The 12226-nt window shown below is 36.4% G+C and overlaps 1 pseudogene; it reads right to left on the bottom strand.

Moving 5' to 3' along the window:
• The window catches only part of LOC107657791 (rotatin-like), a 90383-nt pseudogene extending 79942 nt beyond the window's left edge, over window positions 1–10441 (bottom strand).
• Between the last annotated feature and the right edge of the window lie 1785 nt (window positions 10442–12226).

Below are 12226 nucleotides of genomic sequence, written 5' to 3'. Positions count from 1 at the left end.
ATTAAAGTAATCAAATGTAAAATAACACTGGATTTGTTATTTTACATTTGATTACTTTAATTTCTGTAGTATTTCTTACCTGAATAAAAACTTGCTTAACCTGAAAAACTTAGTTTCATAGCTCTCTTTATTCTATTGCATTTATTTGTGCTGTTGTTTGCAATTTTTTGTGTTCTTATTTTATTACTGACTTTTTACTTGTTCTTTTATGAAAATAAAACTTTGCATTGAAGAAAAGTAGATTTTTGTTTGTATATGCTGTCAATTATAGTTCTTAGAAAGAAAATCGGAATCGGCAAAAATCAGTATCGGCAGATCACACTAACAAAAAGTGTGAAATCGGAAATCGGAATCGGCCAAGAAAATTGCAATCGGTGCATCTCTAATTAGAATCATTTCTGAAGAATTGTGTGACACTGAAGACTGAAGTAATGATGATTTAAATTAAGATTTGCTATCAAAGGAGCAAATGACATTGCAAAATACATTAAAATAGAATACACTTATTTTAAATTATAATAACATCTCAATATTACTGTTTTTACTGTACAAGAAGAGCAGAAGAGACTTTAATTTAAAACATTTTTAAAAACCTTACCGACCCAAAACTTTTGAACTGTAGTGTATGCAACTGATAGTAATAGTTAATAAGCCAATGCATGTAAAAAAAATAAAATAAATAAAAATAATAAATTAACTTTCTGACTTTTAGAATGCAACAAAAATCTAAAAAAAAAGATGAGCTAATATAAGTGAACCTCCACATTAGAACAAGGCAACATTTATAATAGATGGTGTTTGGTACCTTGCTTGGCTGAGCAGAAACTTGGATCTCTGTAGAAATGTAGGCGGCTCCTCAAGTTCCTGCAAAGCTGTTCCAGACAGGCCAATGCCTGAAACGTCAGGTAGCTGACATCACCATCATCAACATTCAGACCGAGAAGTGACAGCAGACTCTAGAGGGGAAAACAGAAGTTGATGTTGTCTTGTATATGAAAACAGTATAATATATGAAAACAGAAGTTGATGTTGTCTTGTAAACCTGCGAGAACATGTTTACAATTATTATAACATTACAACACAATCGCTGAGCTAAATGGTGCAAGTGTTTAAGAGAAGTGATTCTACATTCAATTAGGCACTAAATAAAAGGCCACCTGATACTGACTTTTAACTTGTGTAATTTGTACCAATTTAAAATTCACTAACCCTCCAGTGGTACTAAAGCAATGCCAATGAATCAGGTTGATTCAATAAACCTAATTGAACTGATCACTCCAGAGTCAGAATCAGTGGCACCTTCAATTTTTAAACAATTACACAAAAGATCAAGAGCATTAAGAACCAAAGAGAATGCTTCCAAAACAAGTCAAATGCTTCATTCTTGCACAACAGAATGATAAATAATTTTCATTGAGGGCACTGAGACTACATATCTCAGAAAGAGGATCTCAAATGAATCCTTGCCAACACATTTTTGACAGAAATACAGCAATGCTTGTCGCTTGGTTTTAAATTCTTGTACTAAAACGGCTAGTGTCAGCTTGCCAGATAATCACCACGGTACAGTCCTAGACATAAGGCACGATTTGCCTCTGTCATTCTAATACTTTCCGGACTTGAACTTATTGTATAGCCAATCAGATTCTGTGACATTCAATTATAGAATGGAATGGGGATTACAGAGCCCACAATATCACTTTCATCACCGTCACTCAACTTATGAAGCTCCCATCAGGGGTTAAAACAAATGACAGAAATGAAATTTAAATCTTACTTGAACTGTACTTGGCCTTTGCAGGAATATTTCAGCATGGAAGTCTTGCATGATGACGTCACGAAGCAGCTCGCAGGTGGTTCATACTAAATTGTGATTGTCGCTTTTAAGGGAACTATAGATTGAACAAGCGACAGGTCATTTTGGCTGTAAGACATATATCAGATAGCAACAGTGGTAAAATTACACCAAGCAGAGGGTACAAATACCTTTCATTTGATGACAATATATGACGATCTGTTGTGTTCAAGGACAGCCATGGAAAAACACAGAACTTCAAGCATCTTACAGAAGTACTGACTGCAGGGTAAAGAAATAAAAGAATATAAAGATCTTAAAGACTTTAGTGTCGAGACTTCAAACAAAGGCAATAATATCAACAATATGTTGATATGCTAATATATTAATATGAAAATTCAGTCATTATTTTAGGAACAACATGAGGGTGAGTGAGTTTTGGGTTAAATACTTCAAGCCTGTTGATCATGCACATGTGTTCTTATGCATGGCAAACGAAAACATTTGGTTTCTGTAATGTGGTGAACATACAGTAAATGTTTTTAAATATACATAAATATGTCAGCAACATTATATAACTAGATAACAGATTGGATTTTGACAGAATCGTAAGAATAATCAGTTAGAGCATCAGTTAGGAAGGTTTAAAATTATAAATTAATTTCTTTAACAACTTCCTTTTATTGTAAATAAAATTAAATGCCTAATTAAACACTACTGTAATACACTTCTGTTCAAACTTTAAAGGGGTCATGAACTAAGAAATCAAAATTCCCTTGATCTTGATCTTACTATAAAAACATCTTGTAAGTTTCAGAACTCAAAACTTTCTCTAAAAACAGCTTATATTGAAGCCAATCTGCCAGAAGGACAGGTTGTGGAATGTGCCGCTCTATGACGTAATAGTGTGGTTAAACCCCGCCTCCGCAGAAGTAGATCAATGCCTGCTGCTACATCACTGCCTGTTTAGCCCCGCCCACCGATTCGTGCTGCATGTAGGCCGAGAGAGGCAAACGCAGGTCTACACAAAAACCAAACGATAAAGATGGTTTCGAATACAACGAGACGCTGTGCAGTGCCAAGTTGTGGAAGAACAGAGACTTTCCATTGCCTTCCTTCTGATCCCTTGATCACTTTATTTTACCGCAGACTCGTTTACAAACAAGGCACAATTCGACGCAGGATTTCCAGAAAGATTGAAACTAAAAGACAATGCTGTGTGACTATATTGGATCCGACAGTAATGTCACACCACACAAGTGTGAGTAAATGTAAAAAAAAAAAAAAAGTAACTGTTTTTATTACGTGGTCATTTTTGCTTTGTCTGTTATTACAGATCGTTTGATACGTACCGAGTATTTATGCGTTTTTAACCTAAATCACAGCAGCGGCCATCTATGAAGGATGTAGGCTGTCAAACATACACAACTGTTAGCCAAACATGGGCGTTTACTTCCACCACGCCTATTCAAACAGAGCTTTCCGATGAGGGGGTCAAAACAAGATAGAAAATAGCCTATTACTTCTAAATTATGATGTGTTTCTTTTGATGTAAAAATCTAAAAATTATAAGTGGACCTCAGATAACAGTACAAGATAATAAAAAAAAGGCAGTTCATGACCCCTTTAAAAGTTTGGGGTCAGTAAGATTTATTTTGAAAGGTTGCATTTAATAATTATTTATTAAATAATGATGTATTAAATAAATGCTGTTCTTGTTAACTTTTCTAAAAATGCATCATGATTTCCACAAAAATATTAAGCAGCACTATTTTCAACGTTTCATCAGCACCAAATCAGCATATTAAAATGATTTCTGAAGGATCATGTGATTCTGAAATCTGGAGTAATGGCTGCTGAAAATTCAGCTCATGAATTAATTACATTTTTTAACTGAATTTTTGATCAAATAAATGCAGCCTTGGTGAGCATAAGATGCTCATTTCAAAACATTGTTGTATATAAAATTTTCATATAAATAATATAAATGTATATCTTTTTGACAGACATAAAAATTGCTGAAATGCTAAACCACTAATAAAATCTTTTAAAAAATTCATAAATTTTTTTTAACTAAATAAATAAAGATATTAGCATGCAAATCTGCACTACTGCCCCAACCTTGCCAGAAGAAAAAAAAAATACTTGAGTCCTGACAATTCTTATCAGTGCTGATATTAGATTATTTAACACACACATTCCAGAGTGATCCATTTTACAGATTTAATGAGTTTAAGTTCTCCCTGAAAGTTAGTTAACAAAAAGTAATTTGATGTTGATGTCACCTACATGATACTCTGGGGGTGGGAGCATCTGTCTGCTTGGGTTTACTGCACTGGAAATATCCCCTAGCTGACGAGTTGTCTTCTGAGAACACAAAAGCAGCTGTAGCACTTTCATGCTCCCCTCTGCCTTGAATCAGACAGTCTACTCATGTTCATTCCAGAGCTGCTGTCAGACAGCTATTCAAACCGGACTATGTGGCAACCTTGACATTGGTTATAATGACATTGATATCTACAGTAATCTGCAGAACAGACGGATATAATTTCAATGTAATGTTTTTATACCTGTCTGCAGCGAGGGAACACAGTGTGGCTTGTAGGAGTTGGTGGGTGGACATCTAGGCAGGGCCTCTGGGAGGTGGAAGAGCTGATCGAAGATGCCGTCTATGATAGTTCGGAGGCGAGGAACCACATTAGGTGAGAGCTGTGTTAGGAATTCGACAGCCCCTACCTCCCGTAGCATTTGGGCTCCGGTTGTGTGCTTTGACATGGTACGGAACCCAAAATTAGATACTACTCAAAACATGCCATCTAGTACAATCTGCCTATAATCTGCCTGGTTCCTTCTGTGGATACTGACATCCGCTTGCACTTTTTTTCCCCTCATGATCTGATTGGTAATGAATAGTGCCACTGCAGTGAGGCCCATTAAAACATCACTTCCTGTCATTGAGAACATCTCACTAATGGCGCTTTTCTACTGCATGGTACGGCACGGTACGGCTCGGTACGGTTCACTTTTGGGGGGTTTTCCACTGGGTACAGTACCTGGTACCTGGTACTTTTTTTAGTACCACTTCGGTTGGGGTTCCAAGCGAACCGTACCGTTACCAAAATGTGACGTGTAAACTCTGCTGATCACGATTGGCCGGAGAGAATCGTCACTACCTGCGTCACTGAACTTGCGACACAAACACAAAAGAACCGCTAGATTTAAATCAGCACAGCCAGCGAAGGATCGAATGCAACTGTTTTGAACGAGCGCACCTTTTTTTAACAACCAAAAAGTGGCTGTTCCCCCTGTTGAGGAAGTACAGACGTTGCTCTCATTGATAGCAGAGGAGCGGATCCAGTGAGAGCTTGATGGGGCGACGCGGAATGAAAAAGTTTTTTAGGAGTCGCGGCAGTAGAGGCGGCGCAACTATAATGACATGTGAATAATCCCGCCCACTCTAAAGCGATACTAAACTGCAGTGGAAACGCAAACCGAGCCGAACCGAGCCGTGCCGTACCGTACTGAGCCGTACCGAGCCGAGTCGTACCACGCAGTGGAAAAGCGCCATAAATGCAGCCTGGCAGTATAAAGACACTCAAATCATTTTACATACTTTCCGTGCATTATAATTACCTTGGACAGCATGCTGATCAACTCCAGAACTTCCTCCTGCACTGGAACCTCCGGAAAATTAAACCATTCCAGAAGGAAGACACACAGCATCTTTTCTTGGACCAGATCAGGAATGGTGATGAGACCATGATCCAGTTTGCTTATGACATTTTTAAGAGCCCGAACTCTGATTTCCACTAAGGAGTGTCCTTAAGGAGAAAAAATTATGATGTATCAATACAACATAATGCAATGCAATAATTTAGAAAATATACACTGCAAAAAAAAATAATTTTCTTACTCAGTATTTTTGTCCTTTTTTTTAGATACAAATATCTAAACATGCTTAAAGGGATAGCTCACCCAAAACTGAAAATTCTGTCATCATTTACTCACACTGCACTTGTTCCAAAACAGAGTTACTCTGCCAAACACAAGAGAAGATATTTTGAAGAAATGTTGGTAACCAATCAGTTGACGGTAGCCATTGACTTCCATAGTATTTTTTTTTTCCATACTATGGAAGTCAATGACTACCATTGGTTTGGTTACCAAAATTATTCAAAATAACTTATTTTGTGTTCAACAACTGAAATAAATTCATACAGGTTTGGAACGATTTTTTTATTTTGTGTTAACTATCCCCATAAATCAAGATACATTTACTTGAGAAACAAGATTACTTAACTTGTTTTCTGAAAAAAAGTTTCAAAATTTAGTGAGGTTTTGCTTAAAGGGGTCATATGATGTGATTTCAATTTTTCCTTTCTCTTTGGAGAGTTACAAGCTCTTGGTGCATAAAGAAGATCTGTAAAGTTGCAAAGACTAAAGTCTCAAATCCAAAGAGATATTCTTTATAAAAGTTAAGAGTCAGCCACGCCTACCTAAAACGGCTCATTCTAACACGCCCCCACATGTCTATGTCACGATGTGGGAAGATTTGCATAATGCCGCCCAAATGTTCACGCAAAGAAAGAAGGTGTAACTTTTATTCTCCCTGTAGTATTGTTGCTGCCGCCTCCGCCATGCTGTGGAGACACTGTGCGTTTCGTTGTGAAAGTGAAACTGCCGCCGCCATGTCGTGGAGACGTGGTGTGTTTCGTTGTGAAAGCGAAACTACTTTGTTTGGCCTTCCAAAAGAGGACACAACTAGAAATCAGAGGTTAAGTTGTATTTACAACACTGTTCCGGAACAGTTCAACCCAAATATTCAGATGCGCATTTTATGGAGGACAAGGACTGTTTCCTGGGAGAGTATAGCCTACAATGCCAGTGTCTGTTTCTGTAAAGTGGGGCAATTCCAACTTTGCAAGGACAGTCTGGCACTTCTGACTCACAGCCTGTAAGTATGTTTTTATATTTAACGAATTTGCCACTGACGATTCAAACGCGAGTTTTGAGCAGTGTAGAGTAGGGCTTGTTGTTTGTCGTTTCTCCGATCACAAATGCAGACATGGTTTTATGTTTATGCAGCACGATACACAACGCAACGCGTAAAAAGACAGTGTAAGTCATTATAATCAGTAATTATGTCCCCACTGGATGCAACAAATGCCTCGTTTATATTGGTTTTACTGGTTTTGTCTCGTCGCGCATCACCGGCGCTGGTCGCACACTGCATCACAGTATGGAAAGGGGCGTAACATTTCCGTCACACGCTTGAGGTATTCGGCCAATCACAACGCACTGGATAGCTGGCCAATCAGAGCACACCTCCCTTTTCAGAATGATGAGCTTTGTTAGAATTGACATGTTTCAGAAAGAAGAGCAACAATAATGTACTGTATATGGAAAATAACATATTTTCTTAACCTTAAACCGCGTAAACTCATTGCATTACACCAAATACACAAAATAATGTTCTTTTTAGCAACATCATATGACCCCTTTAAAACAAGACAAAATATCCGCCAGTGGGGTCTTGTTTTCCTTTTGAATTAAAAGTTATTTTTCTGACCCCACACGCATAACTTTGATACATTTTTCAGAAAACAAGACTTAATATATTAAGTCATTTTGTGATACAAGCAAATGTATCTTAATTTAAGAATGTTTTAGATATTTGTAGAGTAAACGCAAAATGCAAGAAATTCATTTTTGCAGCGTATACAAAGCAGGCAGATGCATTTTCATGATGCCATAACAATAATCAATTTTTCCGGGGTTTTTTTTTTTTTTTTTTTTTTACAACTGGGTCAGTTTTATTAAGCTACTAATGTTTTCAATACTAATTACTATAGGCCTATATGTCATATATAGTAATAGGCCTACTAGTAGCCTAATAGAAATGATAGCTTCCATTGTAACATAACACTAATACTAACACAAATAAATAATACTCAGTGAAAGAATGTACTTAACCTTCACATGGTGAGCCTCAAGAAGTCAAACTAAATATTATATGAGCTATTGCATTTTCTATTCATTTTTTATGTGTTTTGTCATTTTTGCAACCCTGTTACCAAAACTCACATTCAGCAGAACAACTTATTTTGTGTTACAGTTTAAAACAAAAGTCTTTCTTAGAGGTTTAAAAAGACATGAGGGTGAGTAAATGATTTTATTTTTGGATAAACTATTATTTATTTTTTTTAATCTAGCTTCTTTTCATGTTAGGTTAATTTTATTCAGTTAATAACATTTCTAATCATTCTCATAGCAATACACATTGGATTTGTGACTTTCGTGCTATAAAAAAGTCACGAGACACCAAAGTGTACCATATTTATTGAATGTGCATGTAACCACATGAGGAGCATCCACAGTCTTAGATGACTAGATGACCTACAAGGCATCTTTTATTGATTTCTTGGTTGGCATTTGTACTGTGACTCTTTTCACAGCTAGAAATGTCACTGTTCATTACAACACGGATACCTTATAAACCACACTGTTTGCACACAAGAAAAAAAAAATTTTTTTTAAATACAGTGAGATGAGTACAGTGATCTGTTTTATTTTCCAAACATGATCAGTATACTAAATATTTTTAGGCATCATTGCAAATCCCACCAAATTTCTAGAAACCTCAAAAATATTCTCATATAGATATATAATATATGGTGTGCAAAGACTCTGCAGCTTTATATGATTTTGCAGGTTATATTTATTTGGTGACTAAGATTTTCTCACTCTGGACGGTGACATATGACAACACAGTAGGATCCTCAAAAGTGAGAATTAAAAGACTTCTAGATTTTGATAGACGGCTCAGCAGGCACACATCTTTTTATGGATTATAAGCGGTAGGTGACAGAGGACAAAGCTGTGATATTGTATGATTTTAGAAAGCTGTGATAAATATTAAAATTAACACTGCACATATATTTATTTTTTCTATTAAAAGACAGTTACATAACAGACAGAGATTAATTGATCTTAATTTAAGTAGGTTTAAGACATTATAAACAATACAAATTATATACAACAGAAAAACAACATTATATAAAAAGACATTTGAATGCAAGAGCACAGTACATTGCCATTAGTTAAAGGGACAGTTCACCCCAAAATTAAAATCAACTGAAAATGTACTCACCATCCGGCCATACAAGATAGATTGTAGATGTAGAGTTTGTTTCTTCATTGGATTTATCACTACATCACTTGATCCTCTGCAGTGAATGGGTGCCGTCAGAATGAGAGTTCAAACAACAAATAAAAACATCACAATAATCCACAGTAATACACACGACTCCAGTCCATCAATTAATATCTTATAAAGTGAAAAGCTGTGTGTTTGTAAACAACCCAAATCCATCAAGACATTTTTAACTTTAAATGAGTACTTATAATATTGGTTTCTCCAGTGAAAAAAGTTGTCTCATCTGAATATGCACAGGTCAAGCACCGTTTACAAGCAAAACCTTCCAAAACAGTTCTAAACAAATATGTCGATGGATTTTGATGTGAGAGTACAACAGTGGATGGACATTTTTTTACTGGAGGAAATGTTATTATTTTGTCAAGAAGTGAGGAAGTGTTTAAAGTTAAAGCTCCTTAGTAATATTTTTGTTTCTTACAAACACGCATATTTTCACTTCACACAATGTTCATGGACTGGAGTCATCTGGATTACCTGTGGATTATTGTAATGCTTTTATAAGATGTTTGGTCTCTCATTCTGATGGCACCCATTCACTGCAGTGGTTCCATTGGTGTGATGTAAGTGTTCTGATTAAGAAACAAACTCATCTACATTCTGAATGGCCTGAAGGTAAGCAAATTTTATTTTTTGGGTGAACTATTCCTATTACTTTAATCTATTAATATAAATCAATTATTTGTTATGACATGTTTATTACTTTATTATGTTGTCCTTGATAAATATCTCAAGATCATCGTCAAATAAACTGATGTCTTGTGTATCTGTTTTTTATTAATAACAATCTTGAATCTTGAATAGAGAACAAACAATTTCTACAGTCTGATGAACCAACAATCCACAAAGATTGATTAAATAACATTTTCAGGCTGATTTCATAGGATAGGTCTTCTGGATAGCATTGGATGAGTTTTTCACCTTTCGTCCATCCATCTTTGTATCAGAACTAAAGGCCTGTATGTGGCAGATGAAATATGATTTAAACACCTAAATGTTCACCATGTGCTCACTGTGATAGACCCTGCTGGTAATCAGCCTAGATCTGAGATCAGTCATTCAAAGCTTTCCAGCCTGAGGAAACAGACTGCACCTTCAGATGAATGTGTCCCGGGTTCGGTATGATTCATCACCTCCTCTGGTACACCGAAGCCTCACTGTCCAAATCACTCTATTTGTCTAAAACACCAAAGTGCTGTGGTCTCCTCCCTGAGCGGTCTGACCAGTTGATATGACTCTCAGCACATCCCTGACCTGAAGACCTTTGGACTGATTTCCCTGTTTTATTTTCCACATGGCTGTCTCTTTCTGATATGCGAACCTGCGATACGGAGAGGATCGCTCTGCGTTTTTTCCCACTGTGAGATAAAGTGCTTGGCTGATGAACCAAATCTATCGCCCTGCCTTGCACCCATGCTCCTGCCTGGATTCATCATGAATATTCCGCACTAAGAGTCCAATATGGAACATAACCCAAACACATTTGATGTGACCAGGTAAAGACCAGGTAGACACTCCGATTTCTAATTTGGTTATTTTGAAACTCTTTAGACTTTCTATAAGACAGTGAGCGGGTTCCAAGGGGTATCTGCTTTGTGCAAGTCACCATGAAATTGGACATTTGGTGTTTTTTTTTTTTATAATTTCAGTGTTTGTTATAAATAATTTATCTGTGCACATCATTATTTTTTTATTCAAAAACATTAACGTCCCTTCCCCCTCACAACAACATCTCTTCTCTGATGTGCACTGACTCAGTGGTGGGACAATTACTTCCACAGCTATCAGCAAACAACAATCCAGTTAATTCCAGATGGACAAAATCGATATAGAGTGGTGTATGTGACATCAGAACCCAGAAGACTACTTTGGTTCCTTCAAGATCTTCCTATAGGCTTTTATAATGGGTTTTTCCATTTATGAGTAATAAAGCCTGTGATAAACATAACTTAAAAATACTTTGACGTTTTGTTCTACAACATAAACTGCACACACTCACACCCCAAACTGTCTTATCTAGTTATGTATTAGAAACATACATTTTCAAAAACGGCTTCAAAATTCAAGTTTTCAGTATGGGTGTGCGCAGTTTACATTGTAGAACAAAACATCAAAGTATTGTCATGTTTACCATAGGCTTTATTTTACTCATAAATAAAAAAAAAAAAAAACATTATAAAACTCCAGTTATTATAAAGCCATTATAAATCTAATAGTTGACCCTAAAATGAAAATTTGCTGAAAATGTACTCACCCTGAGGCATTACATCACTTGCTCACCAGTAGATCCTCTGCAGTGAATGGGTGCCATCAGAATGTCCACAAGAATTCAACATTATCTATCAATTAACATTTTGTAAAAAACAAACACACTGTGTGTTTGTAATAAAGAGGTAACCATGATCAATCCATAAAATGACCCCCGACCGGAGAGCAAGAGCCGCTCTAGCCAAGTAATCTCAGACAACAAAAACCCAAGTGGTCCCACTGGTACCATCACTCTGACATGTCTGTAATACACGTCTTCCACTCCACTGCAAGTGTTGAAGATATTAGGTTGGGCACCGAGGGACCTCTGACAACCGTCCCTCTAGTGAAAACAGTCAAGCTGAAGGCCTAAATCAATGTGAGAGATGCTGCAGACATATTGAGCAAATAATTTCTGGCTCATGCATGCAGCTTTCATACAAAATAGAAAAAATCATATGATATATGACAAATGATAATCTCTTGCTTTTAAAAGACATAAAAAGCATGTAAAGAAACCCTGTTTATCTTTATATAAAGATTCTGGTTTGTCTTCTAAAACCCCATTATAAGCATGACTGTGCTCTTTTAACGAAACGGGTCCTCTCCTCCTCTCTGGATATAATGTGGTTCAGCTTGATAAGCTCTAATAGGGGCACGTAATTAGACTCTTTGCATAGAGGCTGTCTCTACACAAAGAGCTCCGGCAGGTTCACCACAGCATTTTATTAACTTGACAGTTTAACTTTAAGGGTGGAAAAAACACAGCATCTGAGAGTAAGGCTCAAATTAGACCAACAGCAGTAAACACAATTACCCACTTTAAAACAATACTGACACTAATTAGGCCACCAATGAATTACTTGAGAGTTCATGCTCTATCTCAAACAACACTGCAGCGCTTAGGAAAAAAGAAGATTGTGACTTGACAAAATATTCATAAATTAAATACGTAAAAAAAATTATATATA

The sequence above is a fragment of the Sinocyclocheilus anshuiensis genome, unplaced genomic scaffold (assembly GCF_001515605.1).
Source record: "Sinocyclocheilus anshuiensis isolate Anshui unplaced genomic scaffold, SAMN03320099.WGS_v1.1 scaffold7, whole genome shotgun sequence".
NCBI lineage: Eukaryota > Metazoa > Chordata > Actinopteri > Cypriniformes > Cyprinidae > Sinocyclocheilus > Sinocyclocheilus anshuiensis.
This window is presented reverse-complemented; position numbering and strand designations above follow the sequence as displayed.